General features: G+C 49.0%; 2 protein-coding genes across 3 annotated transcripts in view; one reads left to right on the top strand and one right to left on the bottom strand.

Moving 5' to 3' along the window:
* Positions 1–14,071, top strand: part of LOC119174763 (rho GTPase-activating protein 18) — a 228,115-nt gene that overhangs the window by 179,326 nt on the left and 34,718 nt on the right. The window lies entirely within an intron of this gene.
* LOC142817716 (uncharacterized) overlaps positions 1–14,071 on the bottom strand; it is a 37,314-nt gene that overhangs the window by 18,179 nt on the left and 5,064 nt on the right. The window contains exon 1 of one of the 2 annotated variants that reach the window (XM_075895150.1): positions 3,901–4,353. The exons of the other annotated variant lie outside the window; for it this stretch is intronic. The gene's annotated coding sequence lies outside the window, so the exon portion shown is untranslated. Of the gene's footprint in view, positions 1–3,900; positions 4,354–14,071 lie in introns of those variants that run through there. 2 annotated transcript variants of the gene reach the window in all.

Raw genomic sequence — 14,071 nt, 5'->3', positions numbered from 1 at the left:
TTTTGTGTAAGCGAAGTCTGATGCGTTCAGGGCAGTTAAGTTAATGAAACTGATGTTGCTAAAATGGCTGACACCGCTGTGGCGTTATAGTAACGGCCGAGAATGCCACCATTTTCAAGAAAAGTTTTCAATGATTTTTAAAGTGCGCTTCCGCAAAACTTGGGCTTAAAGTTTTCTTGAACGGAGTGTTTTGCCGTCCCGTGCTACTGACCCCCTTTTTTTAAGTCACCGTGTTGATGTGTCGTGGTGTGGGCATGGTAGGAAAAAGTGAGGTACAGCCGTCCATCTTTTTTTTTTTTAACCTGAACGCGCGAGCATGGACTGCCGAGTCTGTTAGCGCGTGTTGCTTGGCAGAGGACAGCCGCACAGGTCTTTTTATCGCAAGCATGCACGTATTGTCGTTCATTTTGCTGCTGGGCTCCGTTAAAACCGCCTACTGACTGTGCGAGCAACGCTCGTGCGCCCAGGTTAAAAAAAAAATATATGAGTGGTGGTACATCTTTAAATTTGCAATCACAATCGGCAATTTCGGTGAGCTAAGCCAATTACGTGCCAAAAATGCTCGGTATAGGCATTGCCTAACCGTGATTGGAGAATAAAGGTTCTCACGCTTTCGCCTAAAAACAACGGAATATGAAATTAAAAAAAAGTGAATTCATATCGTCAGAATTCTGGTGAAAGCATGTCTTTCCACGTGCGATGAAAGATCTCGCCCTTAAAATGCTGTGCAGCTCATTAGTCGACACTGGAATAGAAACCATATAATATTTGCGATGTGCTTGTAGTACTGCTTCATCCACTCACATTTTATTTCGTATTGCTTTTTGGTTTTGCTTTTTTGACCTCGTTAAGTGTCTCATAGGTTAGGCTATCACTGCTTTTTCTCACTTCTGTGCTGCACAGTGATGTTAGTGCCGCCTTCCAATCGCTGTAAACCGTTATTTTCCTCCACCTCTTACATAATTCATAAATTATATCGTGCTCAATATTGGGAGTAATCCGTATTTTGTAGACGATGTCACACGAGATAGCTTGAATAAGCCTTGTACGTCGAACTGCCGCACAATAAATTGACAGAACAGCGGTATATTGCACCCGGGAGCAAAAACACAAGACCCCAAGCGACAGCCGTTTACACGGAACGTACCGTTAAGCGTAGTCATGAACGCATATGCGTGAGCATGGTATTTTTCGAAGAGGAAGGGGGTTGGGCAATGTTTGACGGCATGAGCGATGTTTTGACCGCACCGCGATGCCTTAGCGATCAGATGTATGTAAAAAATTCAACATTATTGGTGCAAAATCGAATAATGACACCATTGCTTTTAGAACTACGAGTCTCTCACATTAGCCCCCATTTAGCCAACTTCGCCAGTACTCTTGGTGCACTCGTAAATACGGTAAGGACAGGGACAGTCACCACTCTCACAAATTGCGAGGAGTTTATTCTATAAGACATGCGCTCGCGTAGAAAAAAAAAAGAAATGCAGAGAAAATTCTTTCGTCGTCTGGGGAAATCCTCGCTTCGCACTGAGGGGCGTTTGTGGGCCCCCCTTACTGATAGCCACGCCCAAGCAGGAAACGTGGCAGAGGCTAATCTTCCTCGGCGAGCAAAAAAAGAATTAGTGCGCGTCTATCGGTACGTTGCTGGCCGGGCTGCCTGCCCGCTGCTGGCGGCGGTCGAACGAGGCGGATGAACGAAATCGCGCGCGGTGGACCAAGCGTTCGTTCGCTGTCGAAAACTCGCCTTTTCGCAACGCAGCGAGAACCAGGTTTCTTTCTTTCTTTCTTTCTTTCTTTCTTTCTTTCTTTCTTTCTTTCTTTCTTTCTTTCTTTCTTTCTTTCTTTCTTTCTTTCTTTCTTTCTTTCTTTCTTTCTTCTCTTCGTGCTTCGACTGAGCAACGATACAGCAAAACGTGCCGAAAATACTTATCGGAAATTGAATTGCTCCAGTGTTGCTCTCAACGCCACGAAAACAAAGATGTTTTTTTTAGTTTAGTTTATTTACCACGTACAGTTGTACAGTAAGTGGCTGGGACCGAGGAAAAAAGCTGTATAAAACAGCTCGACAAAGCCCCATGTCCATAGGTTCATTAACGCAGAAGCTAAACCGGAAATGGAATTCGAAAGCAGCGAGGGCTCATTAAATTCCTCCTAATTATGCACTGTGGCCTCACGCTGCCTCAACCAGTTGCGTTTAAGCTCGCGAAACCCAAGAAGGAAACGTGTGTGAAGTCTTTAAAGAAATAAGAGCTCTGGTTCCACGTGTTTGTTACAGTGTATAAATACATTCCGGTCTGCGTAGGTCGTCTCTACGTCTGCAACTATTTATCTCCTGGCGTTGAGATCCAGCGAGTAACTTTTTGCTTTTTTTTCCATTTTTTTTTAGCGAATAGGCTACCATAAAGCTTTTTCGTCGCCGTCATTTTGAGCGGAATTTCTCCATACGTACTCATAAGTGACCCGGTTTGGCTGCGCCGCAGACAGAATATTGACTCGACCGTGATCTTCCAGGAAACGAAACATAAGACATCGCGGCTGACATTGGCTTCGCCAAAATGGTCCGAACTAAGCGTAGTGAGCGAACACGACGCGAGAATAGGCTTGATTGGAACCTGACAGAGAGAGAACTCAGTTTAATAACTATCTCGTGGTTATACACACATGCTGCGCAAATCGTCGTTCGCACTGGGCCGATTGTAAGCCAGTGGCTTATTCTCCTATTGGGTTCAATATACCTCTTGCAACATGAAACCTACGTTAACCGAACTTCAAACAGGTACTTCCAAGTGGCGAAAAACCATGATATGGGGGGGGGGGGGGGGTTAACGTCCCAAAACCATTATATGATTATGAGAGACGCTTATGAGATCTGTTAGAGTGTTACGCTGTTGAATATGACGCCACAAGTTTTTCAGCGATGCTCACGCCTTTTTCGCCATGGCGGCATGGCGGCTACGATTCTAGGCTGTTGAGTTGAAGGTCGCGGGTTCGATTGCGGCCGCGGAGATCGCATTTCGGTGGAGGTACTACAGACCCGCGCACTGTGCCATTTCAGTGACGTCAACGAGCACCGGATGGTCTTTATTGCGCGAGCCCTCCACTGCGATGTGACTCATGGTCGCATCGGGGTTTTGACACGTCGAACCCCGAATACTGGTAGTATCTACAAGCACACCTTCATTTTATCGCACGACATTGTAGGGGCTCCTCAAGCAGCTTGCGTCGCTAGACCAAGCCGGTGACGACATTGAACTGTATTTCGCATGGCGCGCAATGTAGCCGTATGGACAAGGCCAACGCGACGCGGAAGTGCAGCGACACAATGCTTACCTCTTTTTACGATAACACGCCAGCGGAGAGGAAAATGCTGTCTCCGTTGACCTGAATAACTCTGACGGAAAAAAAGATCATGAAGGAATATCGAAATAAGGTTCCCGATCAAGTGCTTTTCATCGTTCGATTGTTTCTTCCCGGAGATTATAATAAAGACGTGGATGGTAAGCTGCCATTTGCTTCCGAAGATACAAGTTAGTCTAGGATACGTTTCGTTTTTGCGATAAGTGCACGTATACGGTTCATGAATGAGTGCCAAATGCGCCCCTCGTTACTGTAACGTTCAGTTTACTTGCGCATTCACAGGAGAATTTACGTTAACATATGTGTTTAGGTTTAAGCATGGTGCACGCGCACGTTGTAGTCTCTTTCGGTCTCTGAGAAGGTTTTATTAGGTTTTATTAGTATAATTTCTCTCAGCCTATCCTAATCTCTGTCTAATCGTAATCAGGCTTGTATACTTAAAGCGACGTTCAGCTGCGTAGCCTCGGAGGAACCTCCTTTAAGGTTCCAAAACGGCGCTCAGGAGGAAAATCGAGAAACGTGGGGGGAGCCCAGGCCTACCTGAGTCTCTTTTTAGGAAGATGAAAACCGGTGGACCGGTTGGTCTCCTCCCAGCAGAGTCGACGAGAAACCGGCGGTGATGGTCTATAACGAGCGCACGCTTTCTTTCCAGGCCGCCGCTAGGTCTGGTCGCAAGAATTGCACTTTCGCCGCACCAGCAACTTATTCAGAGAAGCTCCGCGTAGAAGTGACAGAAAGCAGAACCACCGAAGATGCGGGGTAAAGGGAACGGGCGCACAGCGTCAACCGGCGTTTGTAGTCCGACGCTGACGACGACGGCAGGGAAGACGTCTTTCTGTGGCTGATTGGGCCGGCGCGACGTCCTTTGACTCAGGCATGCACGTCGGTGGGGCCCGAGGTGTCCAGCTACGGCTTCAGCGAAGATGCGGCTGGTCTCCCAAGGACGGGCTCGCTTTCTTCAGCCTGCGTTTCTTCCCTCTTGCCCGCGTGGCCCCATTTGGCCCAGTTTGGGGGCGACGCGAGAGTTTCCCCCTTTGGGTGCCGGGCGGCCCAACGCACGTACGCGCGCGTGCATACACTCCAGAGCAGACGCCGGGATAAAGAAAAGCTAAAGTGACGCAGAAACAAAGCGTCTGGCGCCAGACTTCAGCGCCGGATTCCGTGTACCCCTTCTCTGTCTCTCGCTCACTGAGCGCTTTCTCTGGCCAGGAAAACCGCTACTTGAAGTCGGCTACACCCCCCCCCCCCCCCTCCCCTCCGGACGAAGGTGTCGTGGACAACTGTGTCGGACTCTGGGGTTTTCCCTTTCGGTATCACTACTCCTTTTCCAAGGACCGTGAGAGTGGCTTTTCGTTTGTGCTGGGCGATTGGTTCGCACTCGCCATCCGCTTAGAGCTAGCGCTGCTTTCCACCGTGGCTTTTAACGAATGACCCGTCTCGAGGAGTCATCCGGGTCGAACACCTTGGAAACGATTCGAAACGTTGTCCACAGCCTCCACCAACGGTTGCACAGCCTTTCCGCGTCGATTCAGCATCATCGTGTACTATTGTCAGGACGGCATGCACAGTCACACGGAGAACTCTCGCGCCGTAGTAATGTTGAGACGAAGAACATATTCTTTTCATTCATACTTAGAATATTGAGCAAGGACTGTATTAGCTCCGTCCCTGCGGTACTTTTTAAGGCACGTCTTAAGCCTCTGCAACAATCCACGTCACGGTTATGTATTCCTGGACTTTGGGCGTTTACGCACAAGCGAAATGCGAGGCTAAGGAAGTCGTGTGGACACCCGTCTTGTCGGCGACCTAGGGGCTGTAACTCGCACAATTCAACGATATGAAACTCGCAATAACCTCACCCTGCGTATCTTAAAAGTGCACCACGTGACCGCTTTAGCGGCCCTGCGAATTACGGCCCAGTTTTGCCGCCCGGAGCGGGCAAGATCGCAAGCCGACTGTGGCGGCCACGGTGGATCTCAATTTGGCGCTGGAGGCCGCGATGAGCCTTCCCAGGAAAGTCGGCGTATAGGCGCAAGTGGCGGCGCGGCGGCGTCCGATTAGCGAGCGCCAGTTCTCGTATGGTGCTCTATAGCGATAGTGCACGTGCAGCACCTCCCGTACCGCGCCACGTATACGGCCGACGGCGAGCTTCCCTTTAGTCCGATGGGAGCGCGGAAAATTTTATAACAGTTCACCATCGGCCCGAGAGTTCCTTGGCCTCTGAGAGGCGGACAGTCAGGCTGTCTGTCCTCTTTTACGTAAACACGGTATACGGCACGCTGTGGGCGTCGAGAAAACAGTTACCCGTGGACAAGTGGTAGAACTTCAATAGGCCCCGTGTACGGATACTTGTAGGGTTTGATTCACGTACGTGGACCCATTGTTTCTAGTCTGCCTTCGTTCAAATCGAGGTCACAGTGAGCTTTTGTTTCTACCCATGTGCCTAGAATGCGAGCATGAAGTCGAATTGATCTGCACCTAAGCGGTCACAGCAAGGGGGCAGTCGATGAGGTGCATGGTTTACATGAGTCGGCGCCACGGTGTATACCCAAGGATTTTGCTTTCGCCGCGGTCTGCACACGGTTTCTTCGTTAGCATTTCCAATGTATCGCTGATTTTCATTGCTGTCACCTTCTCACGATGAGATCGTGAGTGCTGGCTTACTTATTGCGATCTCATACTGAATCCTTCGAATTCCCGAACTCTCCTCGCCCTGCGTTTACGAAAGCGTCTGCTTTCGAGTTTGCAAGAGAATGGTTGAAGTGCACTGAAACGACGTTGAGCTTACGATATTGATGCATAGCCTACATAGAGTATATTGCTGTCTCCTTTTTGTTCATAGTACTACAGTTTTGTTGATAAAGTACTGTAGCTCCTTTCGTTCAGCACCGTCCCTGAACGAAAACGGGTATACACATTTACGCCGCTAAATGTCACGAACAGCAACGACAAAGTTCAATGGCCAGAACATAGCCCCACCGCGGTGGTCAAGTGGCTAAGATACTCGGCTGCTGACCAGCAGGTCGCGGGATCGAATCCCGGCTGCGGCGGCTGCGTTTTCGATGGAGGCGGAAATGCTGTAGGCCCGTGTGCTCAGATTTGGGTGCACGTTAAAGAACCCCAGGTGGTCAAAATTTTCCGGAGCCCTCCATTACGGCGTCTCTCATGGCCATATCGTGGTTTTGGGAAGTTAAACCCCACATATTTTTCTAATGGTCAGAACATACATGTCCCTATGCTTAAAAGGATGTCTCTTTGTTTTAACTGAGTCTATATTTTTAAACTGGCTTTGTCGATGTTGACCTCGTGCCTCAGTTCGTGACGCGCAGTACTACAGCAGTCGTGACGCAACTTAACGCAACGTGAGAGCGCAACGTTCGTGTGGCGTTGTAAAGGGAAGTGGTTGTATCTACGTTGCCGGTATATACATGGTAGCCGCGTGTACAAACATGCGGCCTCTATTCACTAAAAGTCCCGTACGTTGGAGTTTGTCGGCACAGAGAATTTCAACCCGTGCTACAGTGGTGATGATAATAGAGAGTTTTAGTGCTGCGTACGTGGCGGCGTTGCGTACGTAAGGACGCCACGTTCTGCGTCGTGCGCATGCGCAGACCGCAACGCACACGTATCGCGTTACGTACGCAGCTGCCACGTACGCACGCATGAGATGCGTGCGTGCGTACGTATGAGGTGATCGCGCCGCTCTCGAACAGATTCGCGACAGCGCGAGACTTCGTTTTGCAAAATGGCGGCATCGAAAGCAAGCACCGACCGGCTCTGTGGCTTAAAATATGGCCATAATCTGGCTATAGCACTTGGATTGGCTCACATTGGCTGTCAAGTGTCAACAACACGTGCTTCTATTTTTATCTACCAGATGACGCAACGCGCTTGGCGCTCGTTACGTACGCGGGTACTATGGCGTACTAAAAGCCGATTAGTGGCAAACGACGCCACGTAACGCAAGGCGCTTGCGTGATGCGTACGTAGCACCATTCCGCAGTACTAAAACTCTCTAATAGCAAAGGTGTCTTGGTGGAGACGTATCATGTTAGCGACTAATAGTGCATTAGACCCGCGACGAAACGGATACATCAGGCTCCGGAGTGCTGCCTTGGGCAACGTGGTATTTCGTTGGAGCTCACGGTGATGCCATGGTTTTATTCGTGCCAGCCATGACAGGCTAATGGCGTTGCGAATATCACTACGCCACGTTACGAAAGATTTTCGGTTATATGGATTCTTCACGTGATTCTTATCGGCCGACAGGCCTGGTATGGTTGCTAACAAATACCGTTAGAATCTCGTTATTATCACGCTGCTGGACTCCAACAAAACTTTCTTTCAACGTTTGCCAGGTTTTATCCTTTTACGGAACGTTCCGTGAAGTGCTTGGTTAAGCTGCCTGGCTTTTCTATTTCTCTCTCTCTCTCTCTCTCTGTGGAATGCCCACTTCCCATGTATCCGAGACTAGATTAGATAATAACATTATGATCGATAGGAACGTCCCAAAACCACGGTACAATCACGAGAGACGCCATAGTGGAGGGCTCCGGCAATTGAGACCACCTGGGGTTCATTAACGGGCACCTAAATGTATGTACATGGGTCTCGAGAATTTTCGTCTCCATCGATATTGCGGCCGCTGTGGCCGGGATTCGATCCCGCGACCTGCGAATCAGCTGTCGAACACCACAGTCACTAGACCACCGTGACGGGTAGCCACATTACAACTCATGTGCCATTAGCGATATTGTAACTCTGAGGAGTGTGTGTGTGTGTGTGTGTGTATGCTCCCCCCCCCCCTTCTTGTTCTACGACGTTCAAATACAACTTTCTCTTTCCCCAGTGTAGGATAGCATACCGGTCTTTTACTGGTTCACATCCCACCGTTTGCTTTCTCTCCTTTTCCTTCTTCCTTCCTTGACGAGAACCCACTTATAACCAGCTCAGTACAACTCAATCTCCTGTGCATACAGTTTCGTTATGAAGACGTTTCCTTATAGGCGGGTCTTGCCGCGCAGAGGCACGCCGGTCATGGTTATGCTCCGAGCACCGAACTCAGGCGGCGGCGGTAAATGTGCCACGATGATAAAAATCGCGCAGCATGGGTCGTTGGGCTGTCGATCTTTTTACGCTATTTGTTTACCTTCTGCTTTTCTTTAATTGCTTGCCGCATCGTTCGGCTAGTTCTCCTTGCTCACAGGCGCGTAACAGCCAAAGTCGGAGCGCCGCAGCAGCAGGAGCCAAATCGGCGTTGCATTCCATGGCAGGTCGACGCTACCACGTAGTTGACTTCGGTAGCAGCCTTCATTGACGCGCACGTTTTTTGAAAACCGCGGAGCAGCGTAAGGAACCGCCGTGTCGTCCTCCCATGCCTCTCGCTGGGGTCACACACTTCCCATGTTTCATACACATAAACCGAACAGACTACACGTTTGAAACGCGGGTGCTTGCTTTCACGTGAACACCACCGTCGTTGAAGGGCTCACCGGCTCCCTTGGATTCTTTCAATGAGTGGCAGCGGTGAGTTCGTCTGTCCCAGCCAGCGAAGCGAGAGGGGGTTGTGGTTATAAAAGGGAAAAGAAGAGAAAAGTGAGCCCCGTAACTGTCTGCATCTGGTGCGACACCTCAACAGTAGCTCACAAGGGATAAGGGTAAGGAGGGATCAAAAGGATAGGATTAAAAGTATACATATGGAGAGAAATGCGCTGGGACAGCGAGTGACGACGGAAGTAAAGAGAAGATAGGAAAAATGAAACACGGTCACAGGAGTCCGAGGGCGGGGCACCACTTGCGAGAGCTCTTGTCGGCAACGGGAAATGGCGTAGGTCTAATCCAGTCGGCCAGAGCTACGCTGTCGTCGTCGTAGGGGACCGGCGGCAGGAGGTGGCGTAGAACCAACCCAGTCGGTCAGAGCTGCGCTGTCGTCGGAGATCGCGAGGGCACAACCGGTCGGCACGGAATCCAGCGAGCGAGTGCGAAATTTCAGGGTCGGGTATTATAACAGAGTTAGTTATACACAGATCTATATGAAAGGGAGAAGCGGAGGTGAAACGCCATCGACGGAAGTTATAGAGAATTCCGTGCAGGGAACAGGAGTGGATGAATAATGTAATGAGGATTCGAGTGGTGAGTTCTGAGAGCAGAGCCACTCGATCTGCCATTGGAATACCGTATTCATCCGGGTAGCTAGCTGGTCGGAGGGTGACGTGTGGGGAGAAATACAGCACGTGATCAGAACACGTGAAGTCTCGACATTTTCTGCTGGGCATGCGCAGAACACGGGCGAAAACAATCGGTCACACGTGCGTCGTTATCCCCATTTTCAAATAACATACTACGTTTGCGAATCAAGTCAAAATGGCTTTGTACACTTGGTGACCTTCGTTGCTGCTACTCGTGTAAACGGCGCCAATATGGCCGGCTTTAGTGTTGTCAAATTGCTGCTTTGGCCGCCGTGCTCGCCGGCTTAAGCAAAATAAATAGAAGCAAGGAGAATGCGACGTTTGAAAGTCAGGCGACTATTTTCAGACCTGCGGTTCTCAAACAGACGCTCCCGGCAGCTCTCGGCGCACCAAGAGCGCTCTCGCTCTACCAACGAATGGCTTTGATTGATTGATTTGTGGGTTTAACGTCCCAAAACAACCACATGATTATGAGAGACGCCGTAGTGGAGGGCTCCGGAAATTTTGACCGCCTGGGGTTCTTTAACGTGCACGCAAATCTGAGCACACGGTCCTACGACATTTCCGCCTCCATCGGAAATGCAGCCGCCGCAGCCGGGATCTACCAACGAATGGCAGTGTTCCCTATACTCCTGCTCGACTATTGAAACGCGCCTGCTTTGAAAAGAGCACTTTTCGCGATCTTTTGTGTTGTACTGTTTCTGTGGAATTGGAAATCCCCATTTGACTCGCTGCGCTCGGAGCAGCAATCGGTAGAAAGGAGAACGCAGAACAGAAAACAGATCAATCACATCAAAACAAATGAAGTAATCTCAACAAGAGAACAGAAAATGATATGAAATATCACATAATAATGTGAAAAGAACGAAAAAAAATAGGAAACCACATAGGAACACGGAAGAACAGAAAAAAAGCAGACACACAGTTAAAACAACGAAAACACAGGCGAATAAATGCTCTGAAGTTCGTACAGCTATCGCTAGAGATGGAATCGGCTTTGACATTTTTGTTTGTTTCACATGGACAGTGACGCTATCGACAGCAATCTATAAGACGATCCCGGAAGACGTCCCAAAGCGTCGTCATTTTGCGTCTATAACGAGGGGATGAAAAAATGTGTGATGAAACATAAGCAAATGCTTATAGAAGTTATCACCCACTAGCATTCTTTCCTATGTACCCCCCCTTACTCTATGCTCCGTAATAGAGCCTGTAAGGTATTTTGAAATAAATAAATAAATAAATAAATAAATAAATAAATAAATAAATAAATAAATAGCCGATTCGTGTGCGACGAGCCTGCGTTTCGCCGGCAAACAATGTCTTTATGAAGGCTGCGCATTGTGTCAGAGTATATGAATAGCCTCGGTTCTGCTGTCGCTACATCCATTGTAGTTTCTATTTCTGTAGCCAGTCGCCTGTGTTGCGCCTTTTCTCGCCGCCTCGGCAGGAGCTTTTACTAAACGACTCTACCTTAAACTGACTGGAATGACTCCTTGCGTTGTTGGCGCAGTAATGGGTCTCAGCTGAGCGTTTGAGTCGGCCCTTTCGACGCTTGCGTGAACGTTTCAAACCGGCGTAATCTCTTTCAGAGCAACCCGTTCGTGGTAGGAATGCGCGTATGTGCTTTGTTGACGATGGACGCCACCATTCATGGGCTTTCCCGAGCGCAGCACGATGACACAGAGAGTAGGGGAAAAAAAAAAGAGATACCAAGACACCCTTGCAGGTATGCCTCAAAGTTCGTCTAGCGTGTGATTCATATGACAGTGGTCTAGCGTATGATATTGTGAACACTTTCAAAACACTGTGTTTGGGTGGGATAAGCAAAACTTTCTCGTAAGCCTTAGTGTGGAGCTGATGGATGACCGCTGTCTTCGAACACGATCAAATAGTCGCAGTGCTTAATTGAGGGCAGTGGTTTGTAGCATCTTCTCAGTACATGATGCCGACTTTGGTGCGCTGGTGTTCCGTTGCATGATCCGCGGAAGCGTGTTCCTGTGCTAGTCGCGCTTACAAAAGGTTAGATTGAGGGAAAGAGTGTTTGGATATGAATGGCTGAAGGGCGCAAACTCTTCGTGCGCTGCACGGAGGTCTCCGCAGATTTTCTCGACAATTAACTCGGTGATAAAGCTGGGGGTCCGGGTGAATGTCGGTTTCATAAAATCTGGATCATGGTCAGCTTCAGTGAACGCTGAGGAGAGCATCGAAATATGTTCAGTTGACTGACCCCCTAGAACCTCCCTTCACTCAACGCTTCGCCTTTACTTCAGAAAGCCGATAGGAGTGCCATCTCTAGGCACGGCAAGTCACTGCACATCAACGATAGTCTGCTGCGATTCTTCAATAGCGCAGCGTCTTTTTCAGCCAAATGGTGGCGCAGTGCTCAACTCTGTCAAGGGAAGGGTGAAAGTCTAGTCGAGGAGCGTTTCTGAATACGGGGGTAAGTGTGCGAAGGTTTTTGTGCTTATATTTAGTCTTTACCTGTCCGTTATCCTATGGGCCCGGGAGCAGCGTAAGAAAATTGACAAGAAAGCGATACCTTCATCTAAAAATGGTCGATTCCGTTCTTCCGTGTGAACATGTGATAAGTGAAGCTGTCTTTGGTGTTCACTGATCGTCTTCATTTCAGTTCAATCCTTTGGGCGTCAATTAAATGCACGATCTTGCTCCATTTCCCTTCTTTTCATTCGCCGGATGGTTTTAATTCGGACTTCGTGAATGCCATCTAGCTGACTCCAGTTTTTTGTTTCGTCTGCCGACTTCTTATTCACTTCTTACCTTTCGTTGTGCTTATCTTATCGGGCACGCCCTCAATGACACGTACTGATTCTGGTGGTTATCGGCCTACAACGTTGACGTATAACCTGTGGTCTACCCGGCAGGCTGCGCAATCTCTCTGACCCAATGTGTTTGTTCTGTCGTATAGCGTGCAGGACATAGATTCCGAAGTTCTGTTATCGGTGAAAGCAATTGACATCACCATAGAGTTTCCTAAATATACACTAGAAGGAACTCCGGCGCTAGCGTCTATGGGAGCTACAACGCACGGCGCTTCAGCGGGCATAGGAATGATGGGTAGTACAAGGATTTGTCTAACCTTCGTACTTCTAGCACCGTGTGTGTTCGTGTGGCTTGGAACTGTTTTCTCACGAAACAAAAATCGGCAAACGTTCAGAGGTTGCGCTTCACCGCCTTACTTTTTTAGGCTTACCATCTCAAATCAGGTCACGAAGCTCAAAAAGGTTCGTTCTTTCTTTCGAAACAAAACCGAAACACAGCAATAAACGAAGCCACAAGTACGACTCGCCACCCGCAAGTACGGAGACTAGGCAGATGTGTGTACTACCCATCATTCCCATGGTCGTTGAAAGATCTCAGCGCCAGAGTCACCTCTAGTTAATTTTAGGAAACTTTATGGTCAGCACTGAGCAGCTAGCAACTACGAAGGGGAGAAGAAGCAAAGCGGAAGCATCGCAGTGTCGTGTCCGAGAGTTCACGAGATCTTTCGCTTCACTCGAATTCAAGCCGTTGAATCGGTGCAAATTTCTTCCCATTCTTACGAAACTTCCTGCTGCTGGCGGATTTTCGCGAGAACTGTTTGCTATGCTCGAGCCGATTTCGCTACAGTATTGGGCGCGTCAAGTTAGCTCGTCCCGAACTGCAACAGAACACGCTCGAATGCGCCCGAGTGCCACCCTTCAGGAGTTTCGATTAACGGCGATTTCCGCAAACTGCCTTCGGTGGCACAAGTGTTACGGGGGGGATGTTACGTTGCTTCCATGGTAGGAACGAGGGGAAAAAATAGAATGCACTTTACCAAAGCAGAGAGCCGGAATCGGGTCAATCTTCCGTAAGCCGTTTAGCGCAGGCGCGAGCTCTCGTGCAGGCTCTGCTGCGCCGTCTAAGGGCTGGAGCACGTGGAGCGCGCTCCGTAATGACGCACCGGAAGTCGCCTTTTAACTGTTACGTTTACAAGAGCGCACTCCGCCGGCTAGAGCGCGCTCGAGCTTCTTAACAGAAGAAGCACTCCTACGGTTAACAGCATCGCCAACGCTGTGCAGAGGTAAATGAGAACGAAATTCGAAGTCAGTGTGCTACCAGAAGCTACCGCAGTATACCAGAAACGTTGCTAGTAAACGTCATTACAGTATTAAGCCGAAATCCTTAGGATGGCTGCCAGTTGGGCGTGTTGGTAAAGGTTCATGAGACAAGCGCGAAAATACACACACTCAGAGAGGACACAGACAAGCGCTTAGAATAAAAGAAATTTAACCATCGGTGTCGTGGGTTCCAGACCAAGTGATGTAACAAGGTTTCCATTAACACGATGACATCACAGTAACGCTACGTATGAAGACTTCATGAAGTCACAACTTTACCACATGACATTGTTGAAGGTGAGCCGATCACGGAGGAAATGCATAACCAAATGGCGTGCAAAAAGCTTGTCATGTCTTCGATCCCCGAGGCCGTGCAAAAGCACGTTAGGCTCAGAAATCTTTCGATTGATCGATGGGAGT

The sequence above is a fragment of the Rhipicephalus microplus genome, chromosome 5 (assembly GCF_043290135.1).
Source record: "Rhipicephalus microplus isolate Deutch F79 chromosome 5, USDA_Rmic, whole genome shotgun sequence".
Lineage (NCBI taxonomy): Eukaryota > Metazoa > Arthropoda > Arachnida > Ixodida > Ixodidae > Rhipicephalus > Rhipicephalus microplus.
Note: the sequence above shows the minus strand (reverse complement) of the source record. Positions and strands in the feature narration are given on the sequence as shown.